The sequence below is a fragment of the Galeopterus variegatus genome, unplaced genomic scaffold, assembly GCF_000696425.1.
Source record: "Galeopterus variegatus unplaced genomic scaffold, G_variegatus-3.0.2 Scaffold2481, whole genome shotgun sequence".
Taxonomy (NCBI): domain Eukaryota; kingdom Metazoa; phylum Chordata; class Mammalia; order Dermoptera; family Cynocephalidae; genus Galeopterus; species Galeopterus variegatus.
The window spans coordinates 108,093-122,592 of record NW_007728592.1 but is presented as its reverse complement, the minus strand read 5'-3'; positions in this window follow the sequence as shown (position 1 = coordinate 122,592).

The window sequence follows — 14,500 nt, the reverse complement described above, 5'->3', positions numbered from 1 at the left end:
AATTGACTACAAGTATTAAGATTTTCTATAAGGTTAAAATTGCCATAAAATAAAAAGACAAGTGAAAATTGGAAAAAAACATTTACAACATACATCAGGCAATGAATTATTTTACTTATAAATACAAGTACTATTTTAGTTACAAATCAATAAGGAAAAGTTACCAACCCAATAGAAAAATAAGTTGTGCTCATCAATAGTCAGTTATTATTTGTTGAGATATGATTTACATCCATTCAATTCGCCCATTTAAATTGTATAATTTGCTGGTTTTTAGTATATTCATAGAGTCTTGAAACCATCACACAATCAATTTTAAAACATTTTCATCACTCCAGAGAGAAACCCTGTACCCATTATCATTACATTCCATTTCCTGCCAACCCTATGTATCAGCCCTAGGCCAATAATCTACTTTCTGCTTTGATGAATTTTCCTATTCTGGACATTTCATGTAAATGGTCACAAAATGGTCTTTCATGACCAGCTTCTTTCACTTAGCTTAAGGTTCATCTATTTGTAGTATATGAGCATTTATTTATTTTTTAATACCAAATCATGTTTCAGTTTATTTATCCATTCATCAGTTTATGGACATTTGTGTTTCCACTTTTTGGCTGTTATGAATAGTGATGCTATGAAAATTTGTGCACATTTTTTGAAGGATATGTATATGTTGGATATATATCTAGAAGTGCAATTGCCAGCACGTTTAACATTTGAGGAACTGCCAAACTGTTTTCTGCAGAAGCTATACCATTTTCCATTCCCACCAACAATGCATAAGGGTTTCAATTTTTCCACATACTAACCAACACTTCCTATTATCTATCTTTTTTTATTATAGCTATTTTGCAAAATATATGTTCAAATTTATTGCCATTTTTAAATTGGATTGCCTGTCCTTTAATTGTCAATTTCAAAGAGTGTTATTTTTGGTTTTTGGTTTTTTATTTTTTATTTTTTACATATTCTTGCTTCAGGTCTGTTGTTAGATAAATGACTTGCAAATATTTTCTTTTCACTTTTTTGATGGTGTCTGTTGAAGCACACAAGTTTTTAATTTNGTGAAAAGCATATTTGGATGCTTATATGGTTCCTTTATTTTTCCTCTTTTTTTAGTTAGGCCAGTTTGTTCTAAGTCCACATAGAAAAATAAGCATGTGAATACAGCCAAAAATATTTGGAAAGAAAGAGAAATAAAGGTGGCTTGCCTTCCCAGATATGAAAACTATAAAACTCAGAGAAGAAATGCTTCTAAATAAAAGAATGACTAAACAGGCAGCACAGTAGAAGAGATTAAAAAGTACGAAAATAGATCTAAGTAACTGCAAATTTAATGTACTGTGTAATTTAAACTGGTGGGTAAAAGATAAATAATTCAGGACAACAAGCTGACAATATGGAAATAATAATACTGGATTATTACTTCAATATGAATTTCAAATAAATCCCAAATAGATAAAAGTTTTGGAGTGATTTTGGTTGTAACTTGGAAAAGGTTTTCCTAAGCAAGACACAAAGTAAGAAAATCATAAAGATCAATAATTGACTACAAGTATTAAGATTTTCTATAAGGTTAAAATTGCCATAAAATAAAAAGACAANTGCAAATATTTTCTTTTCACTTTTTTGATGGTGTCTGTTGAAGCACACAAGTTTTTAATTTTGATGAAGTGCAATTTACTTATTCATATTTTAGATTACTTGTGCCTTTTTGTCTATGAAGACTTTTCCCAGCCCAAGATTATGAATATTTACTCCTGTTTTCTTTTAAGAGTTTTATAGTTTTAGCTATAATCCATTTTGAATTAATTATTGTTTATGACATAAGAAAGGAGTCTAACTTTTTTTTTTTGGGCATGTGGATACTCAGTTATTCCAATATCATTTGTTGAAAAGACAGTCTTTTATCAATTGTATTATCTTGACACTCTTGTCAAAAATTAATTGACCATAAATGTAAAGGCATATTCCTAATATTTCTAGACTCTAAATTCAATTACATTGATCTACCTCATGAATTGATTGAATCATGTCCCTAAAGTTCATATATTAGAAAGTTAATTCCCACTGTAACTATTGAGGGTGGGAAATCCTATTATGGTCATTAAAAGGTGGGGCCTCGAAGAGGTGATTAGATTGTAGGACTATGCCATACTATAGTGAATGGATGGACAATGGTGGTCAGGAGTGTGGTTCTGAGGAATTTAAAAGAAGATCACATGAGAGCTTAGTCTCTCTTTGCTCCACTGTTTTCTGCCATGTGAGACTGCTGGGTTACTGTTACCACCACCAAGACCCTCACCAGATGTGTTCCCTGGACTTTGGACTTTCCAGCATCAGAAACTGTAAGCAATAAGTTTCATTTTCTTACAAATTACCCAGTTCTGTGGTATTTTGTTATAAGCAACAGAAACAGACTAATACAATCAGTATGCTTATCTTTATGCCAGTACCACAATGCCTTTATTACTATAGATTGTAGCAAGTTTTGAAATCAGGGAGTGGGAGTTCTCCAACTTTGTTCCTGTTTTTAAGGATTCTTTTGGAGACTCTTGATCCTTGTATTTCCATATGAATTTTAAAATCAAGTTGTGAATTTCTACAAAGAATGCAGCCAAGATTTTGAGAGGAAATTTGCTGAATCTGTAGTTCATTTTTCAGGTTTTTCCCTCTGACAATTAAGTCTTCTGATAAATTAACATAAGATGTCTTTCTATTTATTTAAGTCCTCCTTAACTGCTTTCAACAATGTTTTGTAGCATTCAGTTTACAAGTCTTGTATTTCTTTGGTTAAATATATTCCAAAATATTTTATTCTTTTTGATGTCATTGTAAATGGAATTGTTTTCTTAATTTCAGTTTTGGGTTTTTATTACTAGTTTATAGAAATGCAACTGATTTTTGTATATTGATCTTATATCTTGCAACTCTGTTGAACTCATTTTTTAGGATCTAATTGTTTTTTATGAATTTTTAAAAGAATTTTCTATATATAAAACCATGTAACTCACAAATACAGACAGTTTTTACTTTATTTCAATCTTGATGCTCTCTATTTCTTTTTCTTACCTTATTTTCTGGGTTAGAATCTCCAATACAATGTTAAATAGAAGTGGAGAGGAGATATTCTTGTTTGTTCTCGATCTTAAGGGGGGTAACTTTCAGTCTTTCACCATTAAGTATGATGTTAGTACTGTTTTTTTGTTTTGTTTTGTTTTTATTTTGTTTTGTTTAGAGATGCTCTTTAATAGGTCAAGGAACTTCCTGTCTATTTCTAGTTTGTTAAGTGTTTTTATCGTGAAAGTGTGTTGGCTTTTTAAAAATAATTTTTCTGTGTCTATTGAGATTATCCTGTGGTTTTTGTACTTCATTCTATTGATATGCTGTATTACATTAATTGTTTTTTCAGATATTGAACCATCCTTGCTTTCCTGAGATAAATCCCATTTGTTCATAGGATATAATCCTTCTTAGATGGTTCAATAGTTGGTTAGCTAGCATTTGGTTGGGGACTTTTGCAACCACAATCACAAGAAATAGTGATCTGTTCTTTTCTTGTGATGTCTTGTGTTTCTGATATTAGGGTAATATTGACCTCATAAATTGAATTGGAAAGTTTTCCTTCCTCTTCTATATTGCAGGAAAAATTTGTAAAGAATTGTTGTTAATTGATCTATAAATGTTTGTTAAAATTTAACAGTGAAGCCACTTAGATCTGGGCTTTGAGGGGGGGATGGTTAAATTATTAATTCAACTTCTTTATTTGTTATTAGTCTATTCTGATTTTCTGTTTCTTCCAAAGTCAGCTTTGATAATTTATGTCTTTACAGAAAATTTCCCTTTCATCTAATTTATCTGGTTTTTCAGCATACAGTTGTCAATAACATTTCCTTATAATTATTTTTATTTTTGTAAGGTTGACAGTAATATTTCCTTTAAAGATTAAAACATTTTTAGTATACAATGTTGGCAGGAATGTAAAGAAAGTTTTGCATAGCTATGGTGGGGATTGTGAATTATAAATTGGTGAAATCTTCAAGGACACTTTGGAGAAGTCAGATTTAACAGAACATGGTGACAAATTTGATGTGGATAGTAAATGGAATTAAAGGCAGCATTGAGTTTGTCAGCCTCAGTAATAAGGAGACTGTTCTTGCGTACACAAATAGAGGGAAAATAGGAGGAAAGTTAGTTTTAAGAGGAAAGCAATGAATTTAATTATCAATTGTTATTTTTGATGGTTAGACGAGTTGTAGAGGTGGAAATGTAAGCAACCAGCCAGAAATTCAGAATTACTATTCAGAAGAGAATAATTTGGAGATTTATGTTGAAACAATAGCTGCTTGAACCTATAGAATCAGATGAGGGTGTTTTTGTTTTTGAAAACTGAATATTAGAAACAAAGAGTATAACAGAACCTCAAGGCATGCTTACAGTTAGAGAGTAGATAAAGAAAAAGAAATTCATACCCATAGCTGAGCAGGAACACTCACAGACATATAAGGAGAACCCAGAATGGCATTACAAAAACAGAGTAGGCAGAAACTGTAAAGAAGAGGAGGGATAGGAGTGACAATTCTATGAGATCAAGACTGGGAGGAGACTACTGGGTTCAACAAATGGTCAAGTTTGGCTTTTGAAGGAGTAGTTGGTCTATCAGAAATCCATTAGAATTTTTTTCCCAAAGTTACTTATTTCAAATTGCGTTATTTACTAAAATTGACTTAGCAGAAATATACTCAAGTGCTTGATTGTACAATTCTTTCAAGTCCCACCATATAATCATTCTCACATCTTGTAAATATAATTTCCATTAACTGTATTTCTATGCTGAAACAGAAATTTAATATTTTTTGCAGTAGATTAAGGAAACTGTTTATATGCTTTGCCAAATATTTATATCTCATTTTATACGTTAGTTAACTGCTACCAGAAAAATAGAAGAAAACCATACGGATTCCTAAAACCAAGATAAAATGTTTCCGACTGAAAAGTAATATTGGGGGCTAAAATTTATCTTGGCATAAATTTTATCCTGTAAATAGAGAGTACTAAAATCAGACTCTTTTTCTCTTGTGAAAAAATTTTAAAGGCTACATTATCCCCAAAGTAGTAACTGTCTGCATGCCTGACCGGAATGTATTCCATCTGGTCCTTGGTTTAGGCAAGTAGAGATGCAGTGTAAGTTGTAGCAAATTAGGAACATTTAGACACATAAAAATGTCATTTTGAAACTGTTAGGACATTCTCAGAAACTGTGACTCTGTGAAATATGATGTGGAAGCACTCTGCCCTCGGGGGTAGGGGAGTCATGGCTTCCTGCTCAGGATGTGCACAAACACCAACCGGAGTCCTGCTGTCTCCATTCTTTCTGTCTCGGGGTGGGAGGATCACCAATCAGCAAGCCATCTTCTTCTCAGCAGCCCGGAACACCTGAGGCTTCTAAGGCAAGGCCAGATCCCCATGCAGCCCTTAGCCTGAGCAGGGCTTCCCTATATTCCTGAAATTCAATCCCACTGATTGCTCCAAAGGGCTAGAGATGTGGCTAATGGCTCTGGTTTTTAGAGCTGAATGAGACCTAAAAGATCTCAACTGTAAAATAAATTGTGTAGAGAGGTTAACTCTCACATTCCACTGAAAGTTTGAAATATAAAACAGCAAAAGAGTTGCTTCCCTTTGCTAAAAAGCAAAAATAAGTAAAAATAAATAAAAATAAAAAGGTTTTTACTCTTTCATATCTTCACTGGAATTAGCCATGTTTTATATTTTTTCCCTAATGTGCAGGTAAATGACAATAACCATTGGTCAGATTCTAGTCTGACTTGTTTAAAGTTTAGAAACAAAAGTTGTAAGACTGAAGGGCTGAGTGAGTTCAGTTATTTTTGCTTGTTCACACACCCAGGCAATGCTCCTTATAATAAAATACTTGGAAAAAATTAGAAATACACTTAAAACCTCAGTATAGCCCCCTCTCTCCAACTTCTCACAGATTCAGAGAATCAGGGTTTACAGCAAGATGAAAACTGGGTTTCTGAACAAACCAGAACACTGTGGTCTGAACTTCCACCTTTCATCCCCCTCTGCTTCTATTTCCCACTAGCCGTCTTTCTCTATGCAATCAGATGCGTCAGTTCGTGAGAGAAGGGGAGGCAAAGACCTGCACAGAGAGTCTATGTGTAGGGAGAAGGGACTGGTGGGGACACACAACATCCTATGAGTTGTGTGATATACTGCAGGCCAGGGAAGATACCATTGTCATTGGCAGTGGCATCTGCTGGAAGGTTTTCATATATTCCATGAGTTCACAGTATCACATATGAGATGTTGGGGATAGGAGAAGATGCTGTATCTACAGAGATGAGTTGCACTGTGTGTAAGTGTCTACTAGGAACTGCCTTCTAATTGTACCACCACGAAAGAGATTCAACAATCTCCCAAGACAATAAAGAATCCTCATGCTCTGATTTTTGAGGGAGTATGGCTTGATCATATCTTTTATGACAAAAAGCAGAGAAAGTTAAAATAAGGAATGTAGAAAGAATGTAACTAATTAAGAGGTAGAAAAAAATTATCCCTTTGAACTAGAGCAGCAAAGTCTATAGTTTTGAAAGGAAAAATTTACTACTGAACAATTTTAAAACTAGTCAAGTGGTCTTTCTTGTATGAAGGTGGCATAAAGACATTTTCAAATATATAAGAGCCCAGAAAATAGATGAAACATGCACCCTTCTTTTAAAAATCTTAGTAATAGAAGATGAAGGAAGCAAAATTAAAAGATAAAATGTGGAAAATCACGCTATTAATGGTCTGGCAATAAGTGCTGAAACCACTTCAACCTGGAGATTGTGCTGAAGAATTATACATTTTGTTACAAGATAGAAAATAAATGCCAAAAATAAATCTTGAAAGACAAGATACTTTATATATAAGAAACCTAATGCTAATAATTTTAATAAAATCTTGAAGTCTGACTTTATAAACAAATTGACCAGTCGTGAGCCAGTGTTGAAAATTAAGTGTATCATAACAAATTATTTGGGTGCAAGCAAGCCTCCTCACCTTTGTGAGTCTGCTCTGCAAACACAAACACCAGAGCAGGGACACATTGAGGGGCAAGCAGTACTGAAGTGCTTGATAATGTGACCTTTTGTACTGGACCCTGAAAGGGATTATACATTCATGTCTGAAGATGTTTTTTCCCAATCTTTCACAGTAGAACAGAACCACCACCACAAACAAACTTTTCTCTTTCAGACAACAGGAAGAATAATCTCATTTCTGGTTAATAAGATAACTGTGACAATGAGCAACACAGTTACACATGGGAACATCAGGAAGGAAATGAGGCACCAGGGACCCACCACATGGTTTTAGGAATCACAGAGCAGAGGGACATATGCCCATTTTTCCACTTGAACTCTGAGGAGTCAGCTGCAGTGATTGCTTTGCACCATCCTGGGGAAGCCATAGTAAAACTAAAATGTCTTTCTGGCCTGTTTTGAGGCAGAAAGAAGGCCTGAGAGCCTGGTCTCAAGTCCTTCATTCATGACCAGGAGAAGTTTCAGAAGAAAGTTTCTTTGAGTCCTAGGAAAGGTTGGAAGTAGTCAAAGAGTTTGAGGGACCCAAAAGAAATGTCAGATCCAGGCTGGCACCGATGGCTCAGACTCTGAAGCCTTTGGCCATGCCAAAGACCCCACAATTTAGCAACAGATGTAGCAACACAGATGCCAAGAGCCAAAGGTTCAATTGGGTGAGCAACCTCAGCCAAGGCTCAAAGACTGCGACAGCCCAGTTATGCATTTATTTACCCAATGACTAAGTGACCAGTTATCTACTGTGAGCTAAGCAGTGTTCTAGGCACTGGGCCCCAGGCATGAGAAAGAAAAAAGGCTCAAGTACCTACCCTTATGAAGGCCACATTTTAGTGAAGAAAATTGTCTATATCTCTTGATAGATAGTAAACAAATAGGTAAAAATATACAAGCACTATGTGAAAAATGCTATTTAGGAAAATAAAGCATGGAGTACAGATAGGGAATGTGCGTTGAGAGAGGAGATGTTGTAAATTATAATAGTATGATCAGCAAAGATTTCACTAAGGCCTAAAAAATAGGGAAGGAAGGAGCCACCTGCTGCAGTAGGGAAAAGTATTTCCAGCCAAGAAAAAGCAAGGGCAAAATCCTTGGGGAGGAAAACACAGAGAGTGGAGGGAGAGGGATGGAGGCAGGAGAAAGCCATCTCAACCAGGTGACAGGGAATGAGGTCATGCAGGGCGGGCTCTGAAGGCCCTGCAAGGAGTTTGGATTTTACTCTGAATGAGATGAGAAGTAATGGAGAATTTTGAGCAGAGCAGTGACAGCATCTAAAGGAAGCCTTGTCCCCTTTCTAATTCTCTACCTGTGCCCAACACTATCCTCTGAAAGAAGAAGGGTAAATTCTCCTTAGAGAAGAAAATGGCCCCAATAAAGAATTTAAATAGTGAATTGACTGGAAGTGCATCCTAAATTGATCAGCACGGGATTACTTCTAAATTGGAAGAGACATTGTTATCCTGAAAAGTGAAATGAAGATTTTCTTGCCTTTAAGGGTGTGACCTCATTAAGAGTTAGATTCAGCTATGGAGCATATGGAAAGTTGAATTTCTGCTATCTGAGATGTGTTTATGTATTTAAAAAATACTTTTTCCGTTACATGGTCAAGGGGCTATGTGAAAGGACATAATTCAGTTGACACCATTAGAATTTGGTAGTAAACAATGTGTTAACAAATCCTTATGAACCTGTGGGGGCTGGATCACTTTTACAAGCAGTGCCAGGTGAGTCTCATTAGACCTGTCCAGGACTAGACCAATAACAGGTGGCTTTCTCTCTCTTCTGTTTTATCCCCATCCTAACATGATGACTCCAGGACAATACACTGAGTACAGTTCAATATCAAGTCCTTTGAACAAAGGCCTATTTCTTCATTAGGATATTTTAAATCTTTTATTCTCTGTGTCAGTGACTCTCAACGTACTTGGAACAGCAGCAGCAGCACAACCTGAGATCTTTTTAGATATGCAAATTATCTGTCCCTGAATTAGACTAACCAAATCAGAAACACTGGGTGGGGCCCAGCAATTTGTATTTTAACAAGCCCTTCAGGTGCTTCTCATGCCTGCTGAAGTTTCACAACCAATGTCTAAGGAGTAGAAGAATTAGGACTATTGGATTGCAGCTCTAAATGCCTTATGCTGGGACTGCTGCTGCTGCTGCTGTTGCTGGTGCATTGGACTTTATGGGTGACCCTCCCCACCTCCATTCCAACCATCTGCTGGTTGGCTCTCTAGCATTTAAATGCAGTTTGATTCTAAATAGGTTAAAATGAGCACAAAGGTATTTCTTTTTCCCCTTTGAAATATTAGGAGAGCTCATGATCCAGGAAACAGGCATTTTCATTGTGGTCACCTTCATTCTTACACCATCAGGAAGAGTTTGAGGCTTACAGAGCAATGTTTGAGAAGAAAGAGGGGAGAGGGTCCAGAAAAGACTTCAACAGTTTTTATCACATGTCTGAATCAGGAGTGCATGGCCTTTCTTGTCTTCTATAAAACGATAAAGACTTTATACAGAAATTTGAAAGACTCAGTACTGGAGCTAACTTTGCTTCTTTCTTTGGCTGTGATTTGATTAAACTGTTCTTAATATGGGCTGATTACACAGCTTCTCTTTTGGCACTTTGCTGATAGGTTTTAAAAAATCAAGAATTATAGCAAAGAAATTGTTGATTGTTTCCTGTTATGGAGTGTTAATAATTGACAAAAGGTGATATTAAGACCTTCCTGATAACCACACCATGAAGTGACCAATCCCACCATCTCAACTCTTTAGCCATCTCACCTCTTTCATTAACTCCTGACAAAGGCACCCTACAACCGTGGCCTCAAGCTGCAGGAAACTTTTGATAAACCGCAAACAAAAAGGTACAATGACTTACTTTTCCCAAGATTTTTCTCAAATGATTATGGCTGCTGTCTTTTCAATGGTTATGGCTAGTTACATATTGAAAGCAAAAGTGAATCTAAACAGAAGATGCCACTCCATTTATTGAAGTGTGTCTAGACTGCCACTTGCCAATATGAGCATAAAAATAAGTACTGATTATGAGTATGAAAAAAAATAGCTATGGAAACAAATAAAAATCCATAAACATATATTGATATTAATAGTTACATAGATAGATAGCCAGTGGGGGAGATAATAAAAGCTCTTCTTTAAATTAGAACACCAACTGATAATGTGGAGGAGATGTTGGAGTTAGGAAATCATTATTCTGTAGCCATTTTCGTAGTAATTGATTCAGGCAGCAGTTATCAATGGATGCTAAAACTAATGGGTAAAAATTAATGTTTAATAAAACTTTTACTCTAAAATTATTATAAATTACTTACTAATTACATTTATTGATTTACTTCGAAAACTTGGCAGACACCAATTTAACCAAATAACCGAAGTTAACATCACCATTAATGAGGCAAACCAACGTTTTCTTCCATGTGGTTATAAAGCATAGAAAAGACCACAACATCACTTCCATTCTTTTCAAAAATATGTAACAATGAGTACACTTATGAAGAGACATCATAAAAACTTAAATTTAGAGGAATTCCATAAAATGAAATGGCCTCTACTCTTCAAAATATCAAAATATGGGCCAGCCCAGTGGCGCACTGGATAGTGCGCTGCTTGGGAAGCGCGGCGGCGCTCCCGCCCGAGGGTTCGGATCCCACGTGCGGACCGGTTCCCGCTCACTGGCTGAGCGAGGCACGGGAGCAACGCCAAGGGTTGCGATCCCGTTGCCGGTCCCCGGTCCGGTACGGGGGCAACACTGAGGGTTGCGATCCGTTGCCAGACACAGAAAAAAGACAAAAGACAAAAAAAAAAAAATCAAAATATCAAGGTCAGAGAAGACCAACAAAAAAAGATAAAAGGGCAAAACTATTCCAGAGTTAAGGAGACTGAAGGGTCATGACAACTAAATGCAACACGTGATCCTAGATTGGATCCAGAACCCAGAAAACAATAGCTTAAAGGACATTATTAGGACAATTCATTACTCTTTGAATATGGACTATGAATTAAACAATACCATTGTATTAATTTTAAATTTGCACCATGCTTAGGAACTACACACTGAAGTATTTCTAAGTAAAGAGACTTCAACTTATCCCAGTTTTTTGGCTTATCCCCAACTTTAGCTATTATTCTGGTTTTCTAAAATTTAGCAACTTTTTTATGCAGTTAGTGAACTTATATTTTTAGTTAAATTTATAGGTTCTAGGGAGAAAAATAATTGGAGAATGATAGAAAATAAATAATAAAAAATTGACTTTGTGTGTCTCTTATGTTTGGATATGATTTTTTGAATTTATTTATAAATAAATCCCAATTCTGGCTCTATAGTGATTGGATATGTTAAATGTTTGGCTACATAAAAGGAAATGTAAAGAAGAAGAGTGTGGGTGATTGTAGTCAGATTCTAAACGTTTTTATTTCTTCTTAATATATCAGTAAGAACTATCAGCATCACATAAAGGGAAGAAAAGTCTTTCCTTTTTCTCTTTCAAAGTAGGTAGGAATCAATAGATGGAAATCTGGTCTGTGAATATCCACCCAAAGAAAGAATTCTGTGTCTCTTCTAAAATGTCTTTTTTGGGGGCTCCACCTCTGCCCCAAGGCTAGGAGGCTTAAGAGGCTTTTTTCTTTACCTCCAAAATGATTCTGCAAAATTGTTCAAAAGACACTATTGCCATGAGAAATTTAATTGGGAATTTCCTGAGTCTTGAGATTTCAAATTTGGGACTTAACTCTATAATAAATGAGAAAAGTATTTCTGCAGTTATAAAATGCTCTTTGCTGCAAAATTACATTGTTTTCATTTGGTTATTCCAGATATTCTAATTTAATTCTTATAGCATATCTGGTAAAATAAGAATATATTAATCATAATTAACATCCCATTTTACACAGTGGGAGGTTAATTCTTTTAGCACTTACATGACCCTTCAGTCTCTGATCTTAGAATAAGAAATATTCAAAGAGGCTTTAAGCCTCCCAACTTCTGAAGCATAGCAATAACCTGAAAAGTTTAACTATTTCACTGTATGTCAGCTTTCCAAGCTTTTCACAGCACAGATTGTGAGGAGAGAGAAAGCTAGGTATTGTTACCTTGGGAATATAAAATATTGAAGATTATATTTTTCTTAAAAAACCATCAGCAACTGAAAAAAGGAGAATTAAAGATAGAAAGGACATTCTTCCTTCACTGGCATTAATGCCGTAATTTATCATATTCTTTTATAGGACGAACCTATAAACCATGGCTATTTTACTTCCACCATATCCTTAGCACCTAGTTTAGTAGTGCCTGGCACATAAAAGTCACTCATCAAATATTTACTACAGAAAGAAAAAGAAAGAGAGAGAAAGGGAGTGAGAGAGAGAGAGAGAGAAAGGGAGTGAGAGAGAGAGAGAGAGAAAGAGAGAGAGAGGAGAGAGAGAAAGGTAAAGAGTGATAAAAAACTGAGGATGACCATTAAGTTTCTGGCTGGAGAAATTGTGTGGGTGACCCTGGAGAACCTGGAAGGAAGAACTGGTGTTCTAAGGAAAGCTCATGAGTTCAGTTTGGCACATGTTGAGTTTCAGATCCCTGAAGCATTCATGTAAAGATGTTAAGTAGGTGGTTAGCTAGGCTGGACTGCAGTCCAAGAAGATATGACTGAAGATACATACTTCAGAGTTATTGCTAACTCCATAACAATTGAGAGTGAATAAAATCACTCATAAGGGGAGTGTAGAATAAGGAGAAGAGAGCTCAAAATAAATCCTGAGCAGATGGTGAGTGGTCAGCAAAGGCTGAGACAATATAGCTGATGAGGGAGAAAGAAAATGAGAAGAGTGTGGTGTCAGAGAAACTAAGAAAGGACACTATTTCAAGGAGGGTGCTACCTACTGTGTGGAATGCTTTTCAGAGTTTAAAAAAGAGGGAGGAGTTAAATGGGTCTCTTGAATTTAGTTTTATAGAAGCCAATAATGGCCTTAGAAAGGACATTTTGAGTGGGTTGGTGAATTTGAGCTGGGGTGGCTTAAGTCAAATGGGAATGAGTTTAGGGGTGAATATGAGGAGATAAAATTTATATTATGAAGTATACTATAAAGCATATGTATATACTTCACAGGGCCTGGTTTTCCAAAGCCATGCAGTTTCAATATTGACCTTACAAAAACCAGGAAATTTTCCCAAGGCTACTGAGTCTCTGTTGTAAGATAAAGAGTTGTAACACAGCAAGGTTGCTGGTTCAAAGACAGACAGGTTACTGATTGATATGTAAAGATACTGGGAAATTGCTGTAAGAAAAGAATATTTGCTAAGATCAAGCTTTTGTTGGTGGATCACTTAATTGCCTAATGGAATGTCATCTGACTTGTTTTTACTGAATGTTACCAGCTTCTATTGTTAAAGTTGTTAAAACTATAATCCCAACTATATCTCTTGTTGTAACTTCCCGGGCTAAAGAATAAATACAGAAAAAAAACCCTAATTCATGGTTAATTTCCCAAATGAAAGGAATGCCTCTCTCTTGAGGGTTCCGGTAAGTTAACCACTTTGGGGCTTCTCACTGCTCAGAAGAGATAGGCTTTGAGTAATCCTCTGCAGCTCTGTCACCCAGGGGAAGTAGGGTTACAAATCTGTGGGGAGCAAAGCAACAGTACACAAGGAATATCAGCACACTATTTTGAGAAGTTTAGTTTTGATGGGAAAGGCAGAGTTAGGGAGGTGGCTGGAGGAGAGTGTAGCTTTGATGCCTTTTTGGCATTTAAGTTGGGGGAGTTATAGAACTTTTAAATATAGATGAGAATGATTCAACAAAGAGGGAGAGGTTGAAAATACAAGAAAGTAAAAATAAGCAAAAGTATAAGTTTTTTGAAAAGATGAAAAGGGATGGGATACCAAGAAAAGATGGTGGATTAGGTCTTAAATAGGAAGAGGGACAGCATCTCTACTGGAGCAAAAGGGAAAAGATGAGTGCAATAGGATTCTCTGGAAATGGCTGGGATATTTACTGTCCAATGGTGTCCATTTTCTTTCACATTAAATGGTTGGCATTAGGAGTTTGACCCTATAAACAACTCTTAAAAAAAAAAAGTGGGGCTGGCCCCATTGCTCACTCAGGAGAGTGCAGCATTGGTAGCACCAAGGCTGCGGGTTTTGATCATATATAGGGATGGCTGGTGCACTCACTGGCTGAGCATGGTGTGGACAACACCAAGCCAAAGGTTATGATCCCCTTACCAGTCAAAAATTTAAAAAGTGGATCTTTACCTTGAGAACCTTCTAGATGTGGTATTGATGCCAGAGACAATGAGTAAAGGTGAGTCTGAGCAAATAGTCCCTTCCTTAAGGACACAGAGTTGAGAGAAGAGGAAAGGGCGGTCATAGCTAGCCACAGAGTAAA